Below are 12,092 nucleotides of genomic sequence, written 5' to 3'. Positions count from 1 at the left end.
GGATGTATAGAGGAATCTCCCTAAACTGAGGGATCAGTAGGTGTTTCCTATCTCTTGAGTTGCAGCAAGGGGGCAGCTGCAAATGCACTTCAAGAGTCATACAAAATATAAGGTGTTCCTGGCTGGTGGCAAGAATAAAGTGTCTGTGAGTCCTGCCAAGTAGGTCTGTTATTATAATAATGCATTAAGCCGCTAGAGCTGCCTCTTTCCATTCAGCAATGAACAAGCAAAGATATGCTGTGTGCTTACATAGCATTGAACCAACCGACAGGCCACAAGAACGGGAGATATGTGGCTTCTCATCCAATTTAGGAACATAATTTGGATAATGACTTTCTGTGGATAGGATCCAGATTTCATCTTGTTCCCCACTCAAATGGCTTCATTCTCCTTACGGGAGACACAGAGAGAAATGATGGTTTCCAAGCAGGGGGGAAATGATGCAGCCACTGAATGGACACAAGCTCCCCCCTCACCTTGCCTCATCAATGTACCTCAAATCTCACTGAAGGGGCACCCCATGAAAGTGACTCCTCCTGTCCCTTACATGCATTGGTCTCTGCAGAGATTACTAGCAACAGGGTCAAGTAGTGCCAGTTGCAATGGTGGACTCCTGATGCAGAGACTTGTGTGCTAGGATCAGGACTGAGAACTTTCAAACTCAATTCACACAAGCTATCTAACAGCCATCAGATGGTGGCACCTCTTGGCCACTACTGTCCTGTGCTGGATTTGAACTGGTGACCTATTGGTGACAGTGAATGGTTCCTTTACCAGGGAACAATTTGAAGCCTCATATAGCACCTCGATCTTCCCTTTATAGGCCTGGCCTTAAGAGGTGAATTGCTACAGTTGTATTAAAAAGCCAAACACTGTACATGGAGACCACAAAATCCGCAACAGATCATCTGCTAGGTTCTGCTGTTATACACCTGTAGCCCCATTAAAGTTAATGGGTATGTGCTGGGTGACAGAGAGGAGAACCTGCTCCCATGTGCACAGGGACTGAAACAGTATGGGCCTGATTCTTAATTGTTTCAAAGCATTTTCCACTTTTTTTGCACAAGTGCAAATGACTACACAGGGCCTGATTCTCATTTAAACGAAGGCCTCTTTACACCTCTCTGGCAGTGTAAAGGGGCCGTAAAGTAGGGGTACATTACATATATGCCACATCAAGGCCCCTTTATGCTGTGGGAGAGGTGTAAAAGTGTAACTGAAAATTCAGGCCCCAGGCTGCAAGGCAGTGGTGAATCTGGGTTTGATTCTAATCTCATTTACCCCAACTACAGCAGTGTAATCCCATTGGCTCCAATAGAGCTAGGCTGGATTTACACAGATGTAAGAGAGATCAGAATCCGGCCGTACTGCTTTTAGAAATAATGCAGACTGGGAAGGAGAATGGGATTTCCCCAGCAATTTGTTTTAAAAGATAAGTGTAGGATATTGATTGTATTTAAATCTGGGTGGAAGGTGCAGTATAAATATTAGGTATCGTGAAATAGGCCATATCATTTGAGACCTCAAACAGTTTTTTAAATTGTTTCCATTAAAGCTTTGCAGTTCACCTTTCAGCCTTTTTACGGTAGGTTTTAAATTCTAATGTGCAGGCAGAGGACTGAGGCAGGTAACTTAAAGCTGCTTCTGCATGGTGAATTCTGGCTGCTGTTATGCAAAGAGTACTCTGTGGTAATTAGGTAGCCCTCTGGCCCATAAGGTTGTGAACCTGGTGTCATAAATGCAGCTGGGCTTCTGGTGTCAGGCCCATGAGGGATCTGTGCTGTGTTTGCTTGTTCTATAGAGATAAACGTCTAAGGTTAGCATCACCCTGTTAACATAGTAACTGGCATAAAACGCTTGCTGATTTGGCCAGGGATGTTCTGATTACAGCTGCTGTGACCACTATGATCCAGAAAACCCAATCCCAGAGCATGGGATACAACACAGACACCCCACCTTGGGCTGTTCAGAACTCAAGCCTAATTTGTGCTTGGGTGAGAGACTACAAGTTAAAACACAGGCATTGCAGGAAGCTGTGTTAGTGACTCTTCCCCCGGAATTAATGACCCAGAATAGTGCTAGATGAAACAGTGCTGCTAGTGGGACCTTTATGACCAGGGTCACAATCTCAAAGTTTAGGTTCCGTGATTCCAAGGTCCTGATTTCTTGGGGTCATTAAAGATTTCATGGTACTTTTGGCAGGAGCAGCATGTGTCCTGCTTTTATTCCACCTTAAATAACTTCCCCTGCTCTAGTTTCAAGTGGATACAGGATTCTTCCCTCTGGTCTAAACTGTTTTCTAAAGGCATCTTGTGCTGTCAAACAGCACCTATGTGCCACCCCAGAAGTGGTTGCAATTTAGTGATGGGTTAAATGATACCTATTTTTTAAAGCTCTTTTGAAGGCAGCTAACTTCAGCAGGAGACTGTCTCCTTCAATTCCCTTCTCCTCATCCTTTTGCACACTCTGGTAACTCAGGACTGCTCCAGCACTGGAAGCATAAACACTGCAGAAGGATTGTCAGTCTGCCCCACAAATATGATAGAGGCACTAACACTCTTATCCCATACCCACTGGCCATGTCCCCATAATCTTACGGGACAGGAGTAACCCTAACTCCATGCGGGTTTAATTCCTCTATGCAATTTAAATCCTATTAAGGTGCCCAGATAATGGCAGGATCTTCCCCCCATACTTCTACTCCTGCCAATATTTTGATAGGCCTAGTTACATGCTGCTTAGCTGGTTATAAGCTTTCCTAACAGCTTTCCCAGGACCTTTGACACAGACCCATTTCTCTTTTCCCTTTTCCTAACCTACTATGATTTCTCTCTCCCCATCCCCTCCACCTCTTCTCCCTTTCCCCTTACAGTCTTCTCCCCCACATCCTCTCCTCTGTCTCTATCCCTCTCTTTCCCCATTCTCTCTCTTCTCTTGCTCCCATCTCCCACCTGCACAGCATTGAAAGTCCAAGCTAAGTACAGTGTTAGCAATGCTCTAGCCATCTGGCATCTCCACGGGGATCCCACCTCCCCACACTGAGCCAGCCCCAGGGCAGCATCCTTGGAAACTGTACCATTCATCACACTGCATCTCCTGACCTTCTCAGCCCTGTGATGCAGGAGGTTGCATTCTACTGCTCAGCTCACAAATAGTGGATCACAGGCTGGGGAGTCAGGCAGTTCTGAGTCTCATATTTTTACAGAATGAGAACCCATGGGGCAGCAGCAAGTACTCACCACCATCTGCCAATGTGTAAAGCCTTGTAGGGCTTTCTGTAGCTGGAGGAGATTTCTCTCCATTGCCACCTGTATGCCTCTTAAATTATGCATGTACCCCATCCTTTGCATCTTGGTTTCCAAATGCACAGGCGGAGATGAGGCAGCAGGAGCAGCGGCTGTAGGGACATTGCCAACTTGCCTTTCCAATCGGCTGTAAAATGCCTTGTACCTTTTGGGCCAGATTGGGCTTGGTTCCTGCATGGGTGCTCAATTGGGAGACAGTGCTTGCAGCCTTCCCTCCCACCCTCCCCATGTGCACCCCATTCCCAAACTCAGAGGCCAAGCACCATTGCAATCTCCCTGCCAACACCCATAGCCCTTGCACACCAGGCAGTGGCGTGCTGCAGCAGACTGATCTCATGTACAGCCTGGCCAGGAGCAGGGAGAGATTCCCCCACCCAGCCTTACTCCCGTGTCTCCTCACTGATGTGCACACAAAAGATCAGTTCATCCGCCATGGTCCTTGCCATCCTCTGCCAATGGTGAGATTCATCCACCAGGATCTGGGCTGAGGCCTCCAACCTCATCTCGTATCGTTATTATTGTGTGTTAAAGCAGTGCCCGGAGGCGCCATAGCGCCACATGCTGTGCAAACACCTAATGAGAGACAGTCCCTGACCCAAAAAGCTCACAGTCTAAATCCACAAGACAGACAATGGGTAAGTGGGAAAACAGAAGAAGGAAGTGACGCACCCAAGGTCACATAGCAGACAGTGGCAGAACAGGGAATAGAACGTGGATTTCCTGATTCCCAGCCCAGTGCGCTATTGCATGGTGCCTCTTAACCATATAAGCCAACACACCCAAGAGAGGGGGATTTTCAGTTGCCATCAACCTGGCTTAGATCAGAACCCGTAACCAAGCCCATGGCTATACTGCCTCTGGCAGTGAGCCTCACAGCACGGATAGACAGACTCACACTAGCATGGCTCGAGGTAGCATGCTAAAAATAGCACCGTAGATGTTGCAGCTCAGGCAGCTCACGCTCTCAAGCCCGTGGGTTCCAGCTGAGGTGGCTACTAGCCTAAGTCTCTGCCAGTACTGCAACATCCACACTGCTATTTTTAGCATGCTGGCTTGAGCCTGCTAACACAAGTCTGTCTACCTAGGTTGGGAGGCTCGCCCTCAGCTGCAGTGTAGACATACTCTAAGAGAGGAAGAGTCTCTGGATCTCATTTTCAATCCCCAGAGCCATCCACTCTGCCAACTCATCTTCCCCTCCCGCCCCCTTCCCTCCTGTTCTTTTTCCTTTTCCCAAAATCAGAGCTGGTGGTGAGCATGGGAGCCCAAGTCCCAGGCAGATTATTAACACCAATAATAAAGAGCACAACTTTACAAGGACAAGGAGTTTGCTACACTCATTAATTTTACTCATAATAGGGAATTAATGTGCAGAAAGGCAATACCGGGCCGGCAGTAATTGCTTTTTGGGTTTAGAACGCTAAGTGGGAAAGTTAAAAGTCATTTCCAGCCATTGCTTTCTTTCTCTTCTTTTGCTCTCTCTTGCTTGCTCTCTTATTTTTGCTTCACAAGAATTGATTTTTTGCCCAGGCCTTTTCTTCATTACAAGTCATTATATTTCATCATTACAAGACTTTGGTCATATTTCACTGCTTTCTCATTATGTTTTTATAATTCTCTCTTCCCAATATTAACATACATAGGCAAAGCCAGAGAGGAGAATTCAACAGGCTCGGGTCTATATTAATGACGTGGCTCGTGCCGGAGTTAATTAGCAGCCATATTTCCAGGCACTTTTGACCTTTACGCAGACAGCGGCAATCTGTGTTCCCACTTCCTCCCCTAGTTTGCACAGCCTCCTTCCAGTGTAACTCTTCAGGAGAACATCCCATGACTCAAGGTTAATGCCTTGTGCACATGTAAATACCGTTTCATGCCATTTTCGGACCGGGAATAGCCATGAATGGGACATCAGAACTGGGGGGCAGACGGAGTGGTTACTGAATAACAAGAGGCACTTTGATCTACACCAAAGCTTCATTAGCCTCATGTGGCACAGTGGTATTCTCCCCGCACTGGTTGGGAATGGAGTCTATTGATGTAATGATGGGAAAGGATTTTCCAGTCAAGTTTGCTGCTGTTTTAACACTGCACTCCTGGGTGGGTCAGCTGGCACGAGGGATTGAATCTGTCAGAGCTGGGCTAAACTCATGAGCCACTACTGCCTGAGCTAAGAGACTCCCTCTCTTTTAGTCAAGATTGTAGCAGGCTCATCAACTTCTGTGTAAGGCCAGCAACCACTAAAGAGGGGCAGAGAGCCATGCTAAGTAGCAGTGCGTTACACTGGTACATACAGTGGAGCATGTCTAGGAGCACATTTTTCAAAAGTGATTAATTGTTTTGATCAGCTCTTGTACTGCGTATTTGTCATAACTAAACCCACTATCATCTCAATACTGAGGAAAGCAGAGTCAAGTTTGTAGGAGAGGGACATTGGCTGGCCCTTTCTGTCTGAGGCCCTCTGGTCCAGTCTCCTCGTTTGATAGTCACTTCCTGACTAGGGCTGTCTGTTGGGGTCAATCAGGTACCAGGTTTCCCCCCCGCCCCAGCCCCCAGTTTCAGCCTGTCATAGTGCTGAGTGGCTAGGATCAGATGAGGAGTGATGGCTTAGACAAATTGGCAGTAATATATGTAAGATAGGATCTTAATTAATGAAATAAGGAACTTTCCAGTCTCCCCCCCGACTGCACCTGCGGGCACCTCCAGTCTGAGTCCCAGTCACACTTCATCCTCATCACACTCCTACCAGGGGGTTCTCAGAGCAACAGAGATGACAGTTCAAGTTAACCTCCCACTGGGCCTAGAGAAGACGAAAGGATGGAGGCTTCACCTTATCCTTGCAGGAATTCCCTAGTAACAGTCGGTCCCTGTTCTCAAAGTCCCCTGAGAGTCCTCCATCCTTCCAGGTCCCTGGGGAGAAAACGTGGGGAAATATAGATGTATTTCCTTCCAGGATCCTCCTCCCATCCTCTCTGCATTTAAAATGTCCTCACCCATCCCTTGAAGACTGACTCAGTTCCCCCTCCATGGCGCAGCCCTTTCCCATTCCCCTGTTGCTTTAAGCCGATGATTACAGAGAGTGTCAGTGCTGCTCCTCAAGCGGAGGGGAGGGGAGCTTGTTGGTCTCTGTAAATTTATTTTGAAATGTTAAACTTGGCTCTTTGTCACAGAGGATTTATCCCCACTATATTTTATAGCTGCCTTCGGAGAGCTCCCACACTCCCTTCCCCTCCCACCCCTCCCTTAGATTGAACCACCGTCCTCGGCTGGCTGCTGGCAAGCACTCTGGGGAAGTTTCGTCTCTAATTGGCTGCAAAGATCAAAGTCTCATCCAGATCTTAGACAGACGGTGGCTGTTTATATACCATCATTAGGAGCCGTCTGCGTCTTCGCCACCAGCAGCTTGGCATCCAGCGCAGAGGGATTCCCAAGTCCCTTTCCCAAGGAATCGGTAGGGCTACGTATCTGATCCTGTGAGCTGCCAACTGCCCCCATCTCCCTCCGCACAGGGTGCTCACTGTGTCTCAGGAACTGCTCAGCACCAGGCAGCATCAGATCCTGTGCCAAAGGACTGCAGTACGGTGCAGACAGGCACAGGTGCACTTCAGCTTCTTTCTCTTTCTGGGGAAAAGTGTTGGGTCACCCATCCTGGGACCAGTCACAGTCTCAGGCCCTGCAATCTGCTGAGTGCAGGGACAGATCCCTAGGGCCTCCCAGGGCAGCAAGCTACCCCTAAAGGAGTAAGAAGGAGGTAAGGCTGCGTCCCCATGCTCTTCTGCCCAGGCCTGCCATGCTGTCTGCCGGTGGAGGGAGCACACTCTGCACGCGTCTAAAAGGGTAGCCCAGCAGCTGTGTTCCGTCGGGGCTCCAGGAGCTGCTTAGCACCACTGAAGCACAGTGCCACTTGCACTGCCCACAACACGTGACTGTGTCTATTAGGTACAACCCATCCTTTAGAATTAAATTGCCTCCTTGTTAATACTCTGTAGCAACAAGGCTTGGTACTGAATGGGCATAATAACAAATAGGAGCATAAGAACTGCCTTAGTGGATAAGACCAATGGGCCCCCATCTCATCTTGTACCCTATATCTGCCAATGGCCAGTGCCAGGCACTCAGAGGAAGGTACAGGAATCCCCATAATGCACACGTATGGGATAGCCTGTCTTCCCACAGGGGAGGCTCCTGTGTAACCAGGGTTGGCATGTGTTCTGATGCAGGAGGATTTATTCCCCTAATGCATTTTTATCTTCTAAAGTAACTGTATATGTTCTCATTATTCATGTCAGTCCTGTTTTGTAATTCTCTTGTTCTCAATTATATCTTGTGGCAGTGAGTTCCACATGTTAATTATGCATTTGAAATACATCATTTACTTATATTCATTTTAAATGTGTTTAATGTATTGCCTTTCCGATTTCACCCAATGTCACCTTGTTTTAGTATTGTGATATAGATATACACACACACTGAGGATTTATATTGTGCTTTATATATCTCAAGTGCTGTACAAAAGAGATTGAACTCCCCTTTCACCCAGTGAGAGCCCCTCTGGGTCAGAGTGACAGAGTGGTAGAAGATCCTGGCACTGCCACTGCCTATGCTGTATGCATTCTGTAGATCAATAAGATTTTAGTCTCTGGGGCTCTCAATCCAGCTTGTTTCACCAGCACTAAACTCACATGAAGAAAAAATCACTAAATTCAGTGTCTAGCAAACTCCCCCATTCTCTGCAGGTTCCTATTCCTCATCATGTTCGACAACAATCTCCTCAGCATTTAAAACGTCCTCAGGCAAAAAAGGCAAACTGGTGGTGACAGGCTGAGCCGTCTCCCTCCCTCCCTCTGCTGGGTCTATCTCCCAAGCCTGGCGTGGGAGGAGATGAAGAGTTTGGAATTCACTCCGCTCTCTGCCTGCCATCCCAGAAGGAGATTTTTCACCATTAAGTGCAATGGGGAGTCATAATGAACAGCCTTTGCTTAGCCAGGAAAAGTGCCATGTGAACACCAACGGGCAGCTGATGGATGTGTGCCAGAATCCTAGGCAGGGTGCTGGAGAGAACCAGGGACTGCTTGGGAAAGACAAGTTTGGAAAAACCTAACTGGCCCTGCAGTGACCTAACAAGAGATCTTCCAGTACACTTGGCCTCCGACATGGTGATCACCTCAGAGAATCTGTGGTTGCCCTGACAAATACACTGGTTATTGTATGCTGGTTTGCAGTTAAATGGTACCCGAAACAGCGGCAAAGAACTGAAAGGTGTAGTCTTATGGCACTTAATCTAGGGGGATAACTCTTTGCACCATTGCTGTAGTGAGTAATCATGCAATGCTCAGAAGTCAGTTCTATACAGGGTCTTATCCTACCCTCATTACTGTGGTATCTGAGGGTATGTCTACACTGCAGAAAAAGACCCACAGCAGTGAGTCTCAGAGCCTAGGTCAAGATTTAGTTGGGGATTGGTCCTGCTTTGAGCAGGATCTTGGACTGGATGACCTCCTGAGGTCAAGCCTGATATTCTATGATTTTATTTTTCTAACTGGCTCTGGTTCGCAGTACTCATTATGGCACTAAAAGTAAGTGTAGATGTTCGGTCTCGGGCTGGAGTCCAGGCTCTGAAACTTGGCGAGCCCCGGCCTGAGTCTGAACATCTACACTGCTATTTTAGCCCCACAGCATGAGTCCTGAGAGCCGTAGTCAGCTGACCCAGGCTCTGAGAGTCACTACCATGGGTCTTTTTTTGTACTGTAAACATACCCGGAATGTCTTCCAGTAGTACATTAAACAACATGACTAACATTTGTCATGTGTGGTGTGCACTCCCACCCTCTCCCAGGGGGAGAGTTGTGGGGGGGGGGAATGAAGAGGGGTTGTTTTGGTAGGCCTTTGGTTTGAGGTTGTTTTTGGGTGGGGAGGGTGAAATGTACATACTGCTTTGTGCATATGTTAGAGATGGCAGGTCAAAGAACTGTGCCCTGCACTTGGAGCAGAGGCAGTGAGATTTGCGATGCTCCTTAATTCCTGTGGGAGTTCATTCCACAGTCTTGAACTGAACCCTGAAAAAGCTCTGTTTCCTGCACAGACAAATGTTACCTAAAGCGATATGTTCAGTATTCACACTCCCAGCCTCTGAGAACTTTAGGACCCGCCAACTAGAGCTTTATGAGCTGATGTGTGAATAATGGCAGTGATGCATTTTCCCTGGCGTTTGATGCTCCAGTCTGAGTCCTACAGTATTCAGAGCCTGGGAGTGTGAATCTTTCAGTGAGTGTTCTGCAGCACCTATTGTGCTCCTTCACTGGGAGTACTCATCTTAGTCCTAATGCCCTGACATGTCTCCTGTTGCATTTAAATGCTTGTATTTATTTGTGTATGGAAGGAAGGAAATGAAATTATAACCTGTATAAAAGGGTTGTAAAGTCTGGCTCCCGCTCTGGAATGTAATATCCTAGCGAATGGTAAAACCACTGTGCATTACACATGTTAGGGATTAGGTGATAAAACAGACATTTGGGGGGGCCTAAACTACTCCTTGGAATTAATGTTACATTGTGAGATGTAGCCACTAAAAAGCAGCCTGAAACTGAGTATGTTAATCCAAATAACAGATGGTACCATCCTGGGGGATATAAAGCAAGGGCCTGATTTTTTGTCAGTCAAGTATGTGTTTCCTGAGGAGAGATTCTGCTTCATAAAGAGCAGGTTCCTCTCATTCTGATTCCTCTCGGCAGTTTCTCTGTGATCTTTGGGCCCAGAAAGCACTTAAATGCCACAGAAAACACAGACATTTGCAACAATTTTTGACATGCCTGAAATTTTCACCTTGTGTTGCAAATTCGAGATGAGTCCCATTTTTGGTGACATTTCTTCGGCCTAAAATGGACTCATCGTCAAATTAAAGTGGCCCCTTTTTCTAGCAATAATGGCTTCACGGTGCAACGGGTCATGTTTTGCCTCCAAATTTCCATAAAATTTGACAAAAATGTGAAATATCAGAGGCATTGAAAATGGCAAAATAAAAATACGGAATTTTTTTTCTTCACAAAATTAATGAAACATTGTCAACTATTTAATAAACCCTGTAGAGGATATGGGTGATATCTGACATGTGTGTGTTGTGCGTGTGTGTGTGTGTGTGTGTGTGTGAGAGAGAGAAAGAGAGCAAGTAGCGGTTTGTATGTATCTGATACATTGTTTGTGTGGATAAACAGCTCACAATCATACAGCAGAGCACCTTTTAGGCTGTGGTCTTGTACAGTAAGTGTGGTCATGCTACCTCAAAAAGAACAGGAGTACTTGTGGCACACGGCTGCCACTCTGAAACATGCTACCTCAAGAAAATCTAGGTGCTTTTGACTCAGCAAGCAGACTCTTCCCTTAGTTAGCCCTGAAATGGTCCCCAAGTGTGCTTTTAGAGGAAGCAGTGCTGCTGAAAGTGTGCTTCTGCACAAAGGTCATAAAACCAAGGTCTTAACAGTGTGTGTCCATTAGAGAGTCCACAGCACTATGTGCAGGAATATGGGTGTTAACCTTTATGCCTTTGCTAAATTCTGGTTGCATTCATTCCACCCACTTTAAAATACCCCTGCAGTTTCAGATGGATGTGGCATGTTTCACTGTCTCTCTTGAACTGTTGTGTAGTCTGGCTGTGTACTGTTTAAGGTTAGCTGCCTTCCACCCAGAGATGGCTGCATTTAAAGTGACAGGTGGCGTTTTCCTGGCGTACATAGTTTGTAATCAGACTTCTTTTTTTTTTAAGTTTGCTGAGTCTTTCAGGATCTTTGGATGAAAGGAAATATATCTAAATCAGTGAGGAGGGGACAGGAAGATGGGCATAAATACACCTGTCTGTGTGTGTACAGCCCTATACAGTGCACGGCACATACTATATCAAGTGTATGTGTACCTATATGTACACGCACACACCCCTGACATAGTATGTGCCATGTACTGAGTATGTCTGTTGTTATTTGTATATACATTTGGTGCATTTCTGGCCAATAGCTATGTGGTTTATTCTCCATATAGATTCCTGCCTTAACCACCCTCCCTTTCCTGCCACTGGATCGTTGTTTTAATCTCTGCCTCTCTGTGTACCATGAAGGATGGGTAAATAGGGAGCCGGGGAATGGAGAGAGGCAGCTGAGAGATTATTAATATTGAAAATATCAGCATGGATCGGCCCTTTCATCACAAGGCATGTTTACAAAAAGGCCTATCCACCGCATGAGGATACTCACACATCCCGCCGGACTAGTTGGCATTCAGTGCATGCCTCGGCATCTGGTTCTATCTCCCACTCTGTGTCTGTCCTGAGAGAGATTGTAAAAGGAGCCGACAGGTAGATAAATAGAGAGAGAAAACTGGGCTATCGTCAGAGACAAATGTGGGTTTATGTAGATCCAGCTCGACAGGGGGCTGGGGAGGGATAAGCCTATATTCTTGGAAAGAGTTCTCATGCTGGCAGCTGACAGAGGGGTTGGCTCTATTATCTGAGCTCCTGAAGGGTAAGAGCCCAGAGAGGGGCGCTGGTCTGTTCTTCTCATTGCCAGGTCACTGTGTGCAGGTTCTCGTCTGGCAGGGACTGTGCCTTCCTGTGTGTTTGTACTGCCCTCAGCCCATTGGAGCCCTGATGGTGATTGGAGTCTCTGGTCATTACAGTAAAAGAAATAGTCCATGACCCGTCCCCACATGAGTGCCTATCCTGAACCTCCACTGAAATAATATCTTAAGGGGAGAATTTGAATGATAGGAGTTAGAGGTGGAAAAAAGACCTGGCAGAACACAGCA

The sequence above is a fragment of the Terrapene carolina genome, unplaced genomic scaffold (assembly GCF_002925995.2).
Source record: "Terrapene carolina triunguis isolate 2854851 unplaced genomic scaffold, T_m_triunguis-2.0 Scaffold374, whole genome shotgun sequence".
Taxonomy (NCBI): Eukaryota; Metazoa; Chordata; order Testudines; family Emydidae; genus Terrapene; species Terrapene triunguis.
Note: the sequence above shows the minus strand (reverse complement) of the source record.